The sequence below is a fragment of the Anomalospiza imberbis genome, chromosome 3 (assembly GCF_031753505.1).
Source record: "Anomalospiza imberbis isolate Cuckoo-Finch-1a 21T00152 chromosome 3, ASM3175350v1, whole genome shotgun sequence".
Lineage (NCBI taxonomy): Eukaryota > Metazoa > Chordata > Aves > Passeriformes > Viduidae > Anomalospiza > Anomalospiza imberbis.
This window is the reverse complement of record NC_089683.1, coordinates 109,839,349-109,850,060: the sequence shown is the minus strand read 5'-3', so window position 1 is coordinate 109,850,060 and position 10,712 is coordinate 109,839,349. Positions and strand designations below refer to the sequence as shown.

General features: G+C 42.1%; 1 long non-coding RNA gene across 1 annotated transcript in view; it reads left to right on the top strand.

Annotated features, from left to right (window-relative positions):
* The first annotated feature begins 486 nt into the window (after nt 1–486).
* The window catches only part of LOC137471813 (uncharacterized), a 51,264-nt gene continuing 41,038 nt past the window's right edge, over nt 487–10,712 (top strand). Inside the window, exon 1 of the long non-coding RNA XR_010997866.1 lies at nt 487–991. This is a non-coding gene — a long non-coding RNA (uncharacterized lncRNA). The remainder of the gene's footprint in view (nt 992–10,712) is intronic.

Here is a 10,712-nt window from a genome sequence, read left to right as displayed (position 1 = left end):
ATTTACCGATGGCTGCTGGGCAATCTGAAATTTGTAAGAGCAGAAGCTGTAGTGGAAGAGTAAGATATTTTGTATCAGAAAGCCTGGGTGAAAAGACTGTGTTGGGTTATAATAATTGCCTTCACCTTTCAAAAAAGAAGAAGAAAAAAGACATTTTTACATTTTTGCAGAGCCTATAGCAATTTAATTTATAGGAGCAACATTTCTGCAGCTCTTGGACTTCGAGGGATGAACCACGCATTGGGGGGAGAGACAGAACATTCCATTTGACCTTTGGACCTATCTGTAGGTAAAGGGCATTGTTTAATCAGAAGGGGGGATTGCTTTCAATCTGGCTATACTATTGTTTTCTAGTTGTTCAGTAATGAAGATTTGGTATCTCAAATCTTGTTCTCATCTCAATATCTGTATTTTCCAAATCTTTTGCCAGGCAATCATACTTATAAGGTTTTCCTATTTCATCTTCCCCAACAACCTTTCAAGAAAGAAGAAAAAAAAAAAGACATTTTTACATTTTTGCAGAGCCTATAGCAATTTAATTTGTAGGAGCAACATTTCTGCTGCTCTTGGACTGCGAGCAGATTCCATTCCATATTCCAAGAAGCCCTGTAAAAGCTCACCAGAGCTGGGATCTCCCCTGTGTGAGTCACACCTCTCTCCCATCGAAAGCCCTTCTCTGCATGGGCACTAGCAGTGCATCTCAAGGACGCCGTGACCATGTCAGAAACTGAAGCAGGTAGCTCAGTGAGCAGTTCAAGGAGGTTTGTTAGGAGAAAATCAGCCCTGTTTCCTACATCCTCCCCAGCGTGATGGTGAGATGACAGAGGTTTGAGTGGCAGATCAAGTGTTTGACGCTCTCTGTTTAAAGCCCGTAGTTTGCCTTTCTTTCCTGGAAGTGCTTCTCCTTCAGAAGCATTTGAAGCGTTTGTACATGCAGCTGGCGGCTCAGGTTATTCTCCACAGTGGCCACTAGAGAGAGCGAGTGGCCAAGGTAATGCTTTGCTTAAGTACTGCAAAATGTTTCTGAGTTGAAAGGAACACAGCCACCTCCCGGAGCAGCCTATCCAGCGCCGTTAGATGGTCTGTCCATTTTTACATCTTTTCTCTTTCTTAATACAGAGGTGTGGCTTGGAGCCTTCATCCTAAATAACTAAATCTTCCTGTTTCGATGGTGGAGGTTAAGCTATTGGTATCAATACATACTCTTCCCGCTGTTGGAGCCATACATTTCAGTTGTTACAATGCTCTTAGTACAGCCCATTGTTCCTGTGGGCAGAGCTCACAGTAGCTCTAAGCAGTCTTGCTGGAGAGGTGTGAGGATTTTGCTATTTTTGCAATTTTTCCCAAAAATGTGGTGGAAGGCATGCCTATATTTCTGCCAGTGCTGAGGTAACATGCATAAGTTTTTTAAGATTTCTGTAGCAGTTGCATTTGCTCGTGTTATTACATATGTGATAAGCTATTTTTGTTCACACCAACACTGGACAAGGGTTAAAGGGGACCCCTTTCAGGAAGGCTGATATGGTTCAGAGGTGGATGTTCTTGTTCTTACTGACAGGCCCCTAACTGAGAAGCTGAAGAAACGGGGTGAGAAGTTTAAGGGAAACTATCACTCATTAAGATCTTAACCCATGCTTTAATACCCAGCTGGGATCTCTTCTTATCACAGAAACCACATTTTATAAATTATTTACTCTAGGAAATAGCCAGGTAGGCATGCTAAGAGTGACTGTAGCATCACACAGGAGTGGGCTGTGAAACAAAGGAACTTACCAGTGCCCGAGATCCTGTCTCAAAATTGTAATTGCTTAGGGAAAGTGATTCTCTACTTCATAAAATGTTATGTACTGCAAAGCGAATGACTCATCAATATGGGGATATTACCATTAACTCTTAATGCAACTCTCCCCTCTAAAGGGCAGAAAAGCTGGGGCCTGATTCTGTTTCCATTAGAAATTATGAGGGTTTTGCAGATGATTTCAATGAAGATTGAATCAGACCTTTGTTATTTTTATGGGCTAAATGTCCTATGCATTCAGCGCTTATGCCATTACAAAGACTTATGTTTGTAATAGGAGACATATTGCTTTGGATGTAAATACAGCCACAAGTATCAAATACAAAAAAAATATTTAAGTACAGTGAGCCAAATTTGTCCCTGTTGCCACTCCAAAAACTTAATAGAATTACACCAGGGATAGAGCAGGAGAACAATAGCAATAGAAGCAATTGGTAACAAAATAACCTTTTAATTACCCTAAGCTAACCCCTTGACCCTCACTCCCAAATTTACTGATAGCAAACAGGAGTGTTCAGCAAACCAGCCAATCCTGTTGCTGTGAAGGGAATATGCTGCTGTGTCTAATATGATGTGACATGACAGAAGATTCCTTCTGGATCTTGATGCACAGGGAACCCAAAAATTAGTTGTATATGGGCATATGTTTTAGAAGATTTTTCCTGTCATATGTTTTGTGGTGTCCCACTTCCATTCCTACAGACTCTGTGCAGCCCATTAAAGCCCTGTGGCTCTTATCATGCAAGTGGGAAATTTAAGCACAACGAAATATGAGGATGAGGTTCACAGAGGGCCTCACCTTAAAGACACTAAGTCCAGGGAGGGAAAGTCCCCAAGCTTACATGAACTGCTGAACAGAAAGTCTCTTAGAGCCCATGGCCAGGGAAAGCAGGGCATGGAGATGTAATAGAATCCATGTCAGCTGGATGGGGTTTGTATGAGTCCTGGCAGAGAGGGAACAGAGGGACTGAGCTTGCCTGGTGCTCGTCAGACTCTAGAACACATCTCTCTCCAGTCAAACAGTGAAATGTTCTCAGATCTGTTGTCCTTAAACCTGAGCAGCCTATGGATTTGAGAATTAGGTGTGTCTGTTCATCTACTTTAATTTTGAATAGACCTCGCCATTGTCTGTGCGGAGGAATTGTTTTTAAAGCAAATTGCCTATGTTTTTTGCTGATCTCTAAAGAAAGTGTGTGCCAGGAATTTAAAGCTATATATGCAGAAAACGTAAATCCTCATATGGGTCATGAAAGTTAAGGTACAGAGGGCAGTTCTGCAATTTAAAAAAACCCCATTCTATCTTAGTTTGAGGGCTCAGTGGAGTTTGGGTATGGCATCCATTCAGTTAACTGCTTGTCTGCACTCCCTGGAGGAGAATGTTATGTCTCCATCCAGATACTGGCATATCCCTATTTTTATGCCAGCTATGCCAGTGTTACAAAGTTTTAGTCAAGCATGATGAGACATGACAGGGCACACTTTATTGAATAATAATGCCTGCCTAAGTGCATTTTCCATCTTCATTTAAATGCAATGCATTTGAAGTAAAGCAGCAATTCCAAAACATGGGTTTGTGTGTCTACAGAAATGGGTACCTCATTACTGTTTATGTTATGTAAATAAAGGAACAAGAAGCAAAAGTATTAATATGACAAAAATACCTAACTACTGTGGAAATTAGTCCCCAGTAGAAATCATGGTAACTTTTTATTTGGATGGAATTTTTTTTCTTAGTGTTTTCCCTCCCTACTGTATTTTTAAAGCATTTCTATTACTTAAAATGGATCTTTATACAGTAGAGGTCTTTAGGAACCGGCAGGAGACGAAAGCCCATAGCAGCCCTTCCAATGCTGACAGTTTAAACCTAAGAAGCTCTGACATTACTGGGAATCCTTTTGAAGTGCCTGCAGCTTGAAGAAAATCCATCTGTTCCAGAAAAGGAGACTTTTCAATTAAACAACATCTTCTTTTCGATCAAAGATAGATTTTTAAAGACTTTTAAATTGGCTTTACACTGTTGGTATTAAGCAAGGACTGGATTTCACCTCTTGCCTTTCAGGGCCGGAGAGCTGAGCCCCACATGGGCTTTATGCCAGCTGGTTAGCAGACTGGAACCAGAGGGATGGGTTATTTCTTTTAATGGACGAAAAGGAATTGGCAGCAGGAATGAGCTTATTAAATTGTCTCGGTCTGCTTTTATTAATGCATTTGTGGAGTCAGCAGGTAGACCCACAACTGAGAGAATTTCACCAGCAAAGCAGCCTCTTTCGAGCATGGGCTCTCGTAGTGACTCCAGGATCTTGGCCGAGCTCAATGCGCCCTTCGTCCTTCCAGGTACGGAGGCCATTTGATTTTCTGACCCCAATTTTCATTTCTGTCTTCCAATCCACCTCCATTTGTGTTTCGCTGTGTTGCAAAGCCAGTGATGTCTCTCGTGTAGGCAGCAGAGGCAACTCCTACCTTACACATTCACTGTCTGTTAAGGCACTGATTGAAACAAGCACCAACGCCCCTGAGCTACCTTTCTGATATTTCCATATCTGCCTTGAAGGTATCTATGTAAACATTACTGTAGAAGAACATTGAAATTGAGCTGCTTCTTCCTTGTATCTGAAGGACAGAAAGATTCTTCTGTGCATTTTCTCCCCAGTCTTTACCCCCTGTTTTGCTTATGCCCACTTGTCTCCCCTTTTCTCTGCTGTTATACTTGGTGTTTTATTTCTCACCAAGCCTCTCACTGAGACAGTACCACAAGACCTTTTCTTCAGTCTCTGTTCTGAAATGCTGAGTTCATGCATCGTATGCAGCCAGAAATGGAAGGAATAGGAGAAAGATGGGTTCCCCATAGCTTAGGACACTGGAATTAATGAACATCTTTTTTCTTGGCTCTTGTCCCTCTCTGCAGTAGTTCGAGGGTATTTGACTTGGGATGTGCTGTGCATTGTTTTGGTGCTGAGCTGTTGAACTGGGTGTAGTAAGATTTAGTGGTGAGTGAGTGAGTGAGTAGTAGTGATTGAGTGGATCCATTGAGCCTGAGCACTGATGTGGGTTACACAGAAGGTCAGCTTGTTTTCCTCAGCCTCTGCTAGGAACATTGCATCACAGGATTTTCTGGGAAGATTAGGTTCTGTTTCATCTGTTCTTTGGGCTTGGGTTCGTATCCCAGTGTCTTCTTGGGGAGGCCTCATCCCACAAATGCTCTACACCTAAAGAATCGCTCCTGAACCAACTTGGAAGGCTGTCTCCTGCCATGTTTCCTACTGTGATCCAAGATGGTGCAAGTGGCTCCTTAAGCATTTGGGATAGTTCTGTAATCTTATGGTAGTTTTGTGAGCCATGTATCAGACATCAATAAATCATCTTGGGGATCTTTCATTGCCATATACCCACAATATTTTCTCAACTATCCTTTATGTTTTGCCTTCCTCCCTAATGAATGGCTGTTTTCCTAGCCCTTGCCTATGAGGACCCTCACCTTCCCTTGGTTCACACACAGAAGCAGGCGAAAAAGAAAAAGGTCTTGGGGAAATTCTAGGAAGTCATCTGTCCAGAACTGAGTCAGGATATTCTTGATTTCAGAAAGGCTTTTCCCCTCCTGTTAGGGGGAGATCAGGAATCAGTTTTACACCAGATCTCAGTTTGCACAGACGGAAGGATCTGGTAGCACTGATGTATGCCCGGAGTACATCAGCAGGACAGGAACAGGACAGCCCACAGTGCTCTTTCAGGAATTAAGAATATGCTGAATTATGAACATTATTCCTGGTTTCATCTTAGCTGCAGACCTTGGTAGGACGGTTTGTCAATGCACAGTTGCTGATATTTATTGCATCTGACTGCACTTCAATGAGCAGAGAACTTCCTGCTGTCCCCCTACCCCCACACACTTCTCCTCATCCCCTGCCTTGATGATCCCATGGGTTTGAAGCTCATCTGTGGAAGTAATTTTTTCTTGGGGGATGCTTGTCAGATCCTGTCAGCTACAAATTGCTCTACTGAAGGTGCAGAAATAGAAATCCTTACCTGTTACTTGTGGTGGTGGTTTTTTTCCCTTTCTGAATCTCAGGACAATAATCTGCAGCAATTCTCCCAACAACTCCCAGTGCAATTTAACATACTAGGTGTTATTTAGGTCTTTTATCTGCACCATCAGCTGGCATCAGCTGATTTGGAAGGTGTGTTGCTGTCTAGTGCATTGATAGCAATGGAATGTGCTCTTTAAAGTGGAAGACGTCAGAGTGAAGTGAGGAGAAAGACACAGAAGCTTCATTGTCATTGTAAGGGGGTTAATATTTTAAACAGGTTTTCACTCTTTTTTTTTTTTTTTTTTTTTTTTGTGCATATTCTGTGTCCCGAGTGTACCTGGTCTAAGGATAAAAGAACAGAAAGAACTGTGATATCTACTTTCAGCAGAGATATAACCTGATGCAGCATATGCATAAAGCCAGTTTGGTCAGCCTGCATGGGGACACGAGTGACACGAGGCCCCTGTGAGCAGAGGAGTCCACCAGAAATGTGTTTACTTATGGCCAATACACACAAATTCAAAGCCTTCACTGGGGGTTTACAGCACTCCATGCAGTGTCTGACATACCAAATGCATGTGCTAGAAATCCTTTTGTTCTTGCACAAAATCATGGCAGGGTAGCTGTCAATACTGCTGGTATTTGTCTTACACTTGTAGGTTCAGAGCTTTGGAAAAAAAAGTTACAATTATCTTTGATGTAGATATTTAAAAAGGCAAAAATGTCTTAAGTTAGACTCACTAAAAAGTGCATATTTGTTTTTGTAATTTTTTATGATAAATAAAAAATATAAAGAAAATTATTTAAAAACCATTCTATACACGTTGCTTGCAGGTACCTCTGTTGATCTTCCTCCAAACAGCTTTACTCTGGATTTGGCTTTGCTTCTCTCCAGTTCTCAGGTAACAGAGGCACATCTGATTCAGATTTTAAGGCCTGGAAACCCATTCACAGGTAAAAATGCATCCTTATTGACAAGGGACCAACTCCAGCCCTTGTAGTGACTGTTGCTCACTTAATACTGCTGCTGTTGTGTCCAAAGCTTTGCAAGCAGCTGTGAGAGCTGAAAACAACCCAGATGTTTTGTCCTAGTGTTAGAACTCTGCCTGCAAAAGGAATCACATACATTGTCCCTAAACCACTGAAGCTAAAGCCAGATGAGTTTGTCAGCCAATGACCAGTTTATTGGGTTAGCAAATTATACTTGAAAATCAACCAGACTTCTCAGAAAGGCTCCTAGAGGAACAAATAATAAAGTCTCAATTTACTTTGGCAGCAATAGCTTTGTTGTTTTGGGGTAGAGGTCTTGAAGGTACTACTAGAAGTTATAAAGCCCAAACTAGCAAAGCCTGTTGCTCTTATACAACAGTTACTGTGGGGAGCCTGGGTACAAAGAAGTCTTCTGGTCTCTGCTAAGGGAAGGACAGAGTTTTTTCTGTTTTACCTTGAGAAATAAGAAATCAGCCACATAAATAAAAGATGAAAAATTGGGCTTTTGATGGGCTCGTTTGCAGAAGTTAGGAGTGCAGATCACTGCATCCATTAATAAAGGGCTGGACACCTCTCCATTGAGGACAGGATGAGAGATCTGGGGCTGTTCACCCTGGGAAGAGAAGGCTCTGTGGACACCTTATTGTGTCCTTTCAATACTTAAAGGGGGGCTTATGAGAAAGATGGAGACAAACTTCTCAGTAGGGCCTGTTATGATGGGACAAGTGGTAAAGGTTTTAAAGAGGGTAGATTTAGACTAGATACAAGGAAGACATTTTTTATGATGAGGGTAGTGAGACACTGAAGAAGATTGTCAAGGGAGGTCATAGATGCCGCAGCCCTGGAAACATTCAGTCAAGTACCAGAACGTTTATAGCAGAGCCAATAGAAATCTGAAGAGCTAGGCGTTTTAAAACTCATTTCACTCTAGCTAAACTGCACTCTACCACACATTTCAGATCACCTGCAAACCTGACAAATTTGAAAATCCCCCCTCAAGAGTATGAAGAGGAAAGTCTGAGCTCTCAGATCCTGTTGTTACTTGGTACAGGTGACCACATCACCTGGTGCAGAGTATTTCTGCTGCTCCTGCAGCTTTGCATCTTCTTGATAAGCTGCATCTGAAGGTTTCTTTCTAATAAATCTTTCAGGTCTCCCCTAAGTCAAGCCAGCTGAGGTAAAATGTTCCAGACCCCCAGCACATCTGCCCTTCATTTTTTTTTTTTGCATCCATAAAACCATACCAGAAGACACTTTGGAGTATTGTCCTAAAATTGTGAAATCAACTAGAGAGAAGTCAATGGTGGAGGTGGAGCCTGGGAATTTTCATGCACACAGCTTTGCCACTGTTTTCAGTTGCATGTTGACAGAGGATAACCCTACTGTAGGGAACCCAAACTCTGGAAACAGGGATAAATCCTCATTCCAGGCACCCGACTCCAGAATGTAACAGTTTTCACCTGTTCCTTGGAGGAATCAGTATCCCCTGTACTGGCTGTAGAAGTTGGCCGGAGAGCTTCATCTTCCTGAACGTGAAGCTGGTCTTTGCAGAGGCTCCAGAACATCCCCTCCCTCCCCTTTTTTTGGAAAGAGTGTAGGTAGATAGACTGCCAGATAGACAGACCGCAAGCTAAGCAGAGATTTATAGGGCAAAACCAGCTCCATTACACCTCCCCCTCGTGGAAACCTACTGTCAGTCAGTGCAAATTGTAGGAGAGGAAGAATTTTCCTGTGAATTTGCACATAGCGATGGCGTGTTGCATCCCTCTCCCAATTTCCAAGTGAATTGAAGTGTTTCCAACTGGAGTTACTGCGTGCTCCATACACATAAAGCAGGTTTATAGTGCTGTGAAAGTGGCAGGAGCAATGGCAGCAGGGTTCATGGTTGATGAAACTGTTACAAATTTTCAGCCATACATAATGAGGGAGAAAAGAGAATCCTTCTTAGCAGTCTTGGAATAGCTGAGGAGCCATCAGAGCCCCGAGCTGCAGGGTAGGAAGTACGCTGAAGGAAAGATGAAGATCCAGCTCTTTCTGTATTTTTTTTGTTTGTTTTGCTTCAGCTAACCATGTAGGCTGTGTGCTGGGAGAGTTATTTCTCTTGGATAAAATTCACCCTGAATAAGTGAGAGGAAGGAGAGGTTTTTTTTTGAGAAATGAGAGCTAAGGATGAGGAGGAAGGACTTGCTCTCCACACCGCAGTCAGCCTGAGGGGCTGACAGGGCTCGGTCCTAGAGTAGGAATTATCTGCACAAGTGGAAGCACCTGCAGAGAGTTGGACCAGATTTCTGGGAAGATGGTCCTTTCCCCTTGATTTCTTATAGTATGCTTGTGCTTGTGGAGAAGCTGAAAATGTTTCCCTGCCCATGAACTTGATCTACAAACTGTATATCCTTACCTGTGCACATCAGTTGGGTCAGGTGTCTAAGGCCCACCTTAGACTCTTTTAGACTTCATCTGTTCTACTCAGGTAAATATGGAAGGACTAAGAACAGTGAAACACAATACTCCTAAACGCACTAGTAATGGATGGAAATAATGCATGTGTATAAAATATTTTTAGAAGGCACAGTGTTGTGGCTTTTATCCTTTCCCTTGTTGTATAATGGTGTTTGTGGTTACTTATTCAGCCACTGCTGCTGTTTTTGCTTTGGGAATATAATCACCTACTAATGCAATTTATTGCCTTGTATATTTCTCTGCCAAGAACATTATCCCTTAAATTGAGGCTTTGTAATAATAACCTCTAATTTCCACAACTTCATTGTTAATTTCACGATTTCTACTTCACGAGTATTAAAACTCCAAGTTCTCCACAAGTCCATAGATTGTTGCAGCTTAATGACAGTAAATCCAGTATTTTCTTCCTGGTGAATTTAGTCCTTTAAAAGGCGTAAGTCCTTGTTTCCCTGCTCAGTGCCATTTGAGATGCGCTGCTGGGAACACTGGAGCCCGCTGTGGAGTCTTGATGATTATACTGCACACATGTTAGCACCCTGGGACCAAATCCTTCCCACAACACCCAGTCACTGGGATCTCTGTGAGGTCCTTAAGTGTTTCATGGCAGAACACCTCAGCAAATGTTTATGTGGGGACCAGAGGGCTGAAGCAACCTCGGCAGTGTTGGTCCACTGGATAATGTCACACCTCCCATACTACTTGGGTAAATGGACAGAAACAGCTGCCCATTTACTTTCTGACATGGACAGAATGTGGGACTAACAAGCTTTCCTTTTTTCTGCTTAATTATCTTATTTACTTTTACAGATGCCATTTGGCAACTTCATTCTCTCCTGAGCTGGCCTTGTTTCAGTGGGAGGGCTTCTGACCTCTCTGTATGGTGCAGAGCTTACAAACCATTTGGAGATCCTTCTCTGTGAAAGGCACTTTATGATACAAACCAGGGTTTTCTAAGATGTGTTGTGTACAAAGTCATTTGTGCAGAGTAGCAGCTGCCATTACTGAATTTGTTACTTGCCACCTCTGATGGTCATGGTATGCAGCAACCCCTGAAAAGAGCTCCCTAAAAAGGACAAAAAATCCCACATCCGAGTATTTTTGTAAGCCATTGATGTTTTCTTTGGACTATAGTTTAGGTAGATACTGTAAAAAGATGGAAACCACAGTGCAATAATTTGCTTTTTAGTGCATCTCTTCAGGATCTGTGTTCTTTGCAACTGCTCAAAAAACTTGATCTTGTCCCAGTTTTATAGATTGGTTATAACAGTCAAAGTTCTGTCTTTCTTTTAAAGCAGCACAATCTACTTGTTCAGGGCAACTGCATGGATAGAGATGAGGTTAGTTCAGCTCATTTTCCCCCAGTAAAATTATAATTTGTTTCTCCACGCCATGATTTATTAATCTTTCTTAAAAATATTCCTTCTACTGTTCAAAAGGAA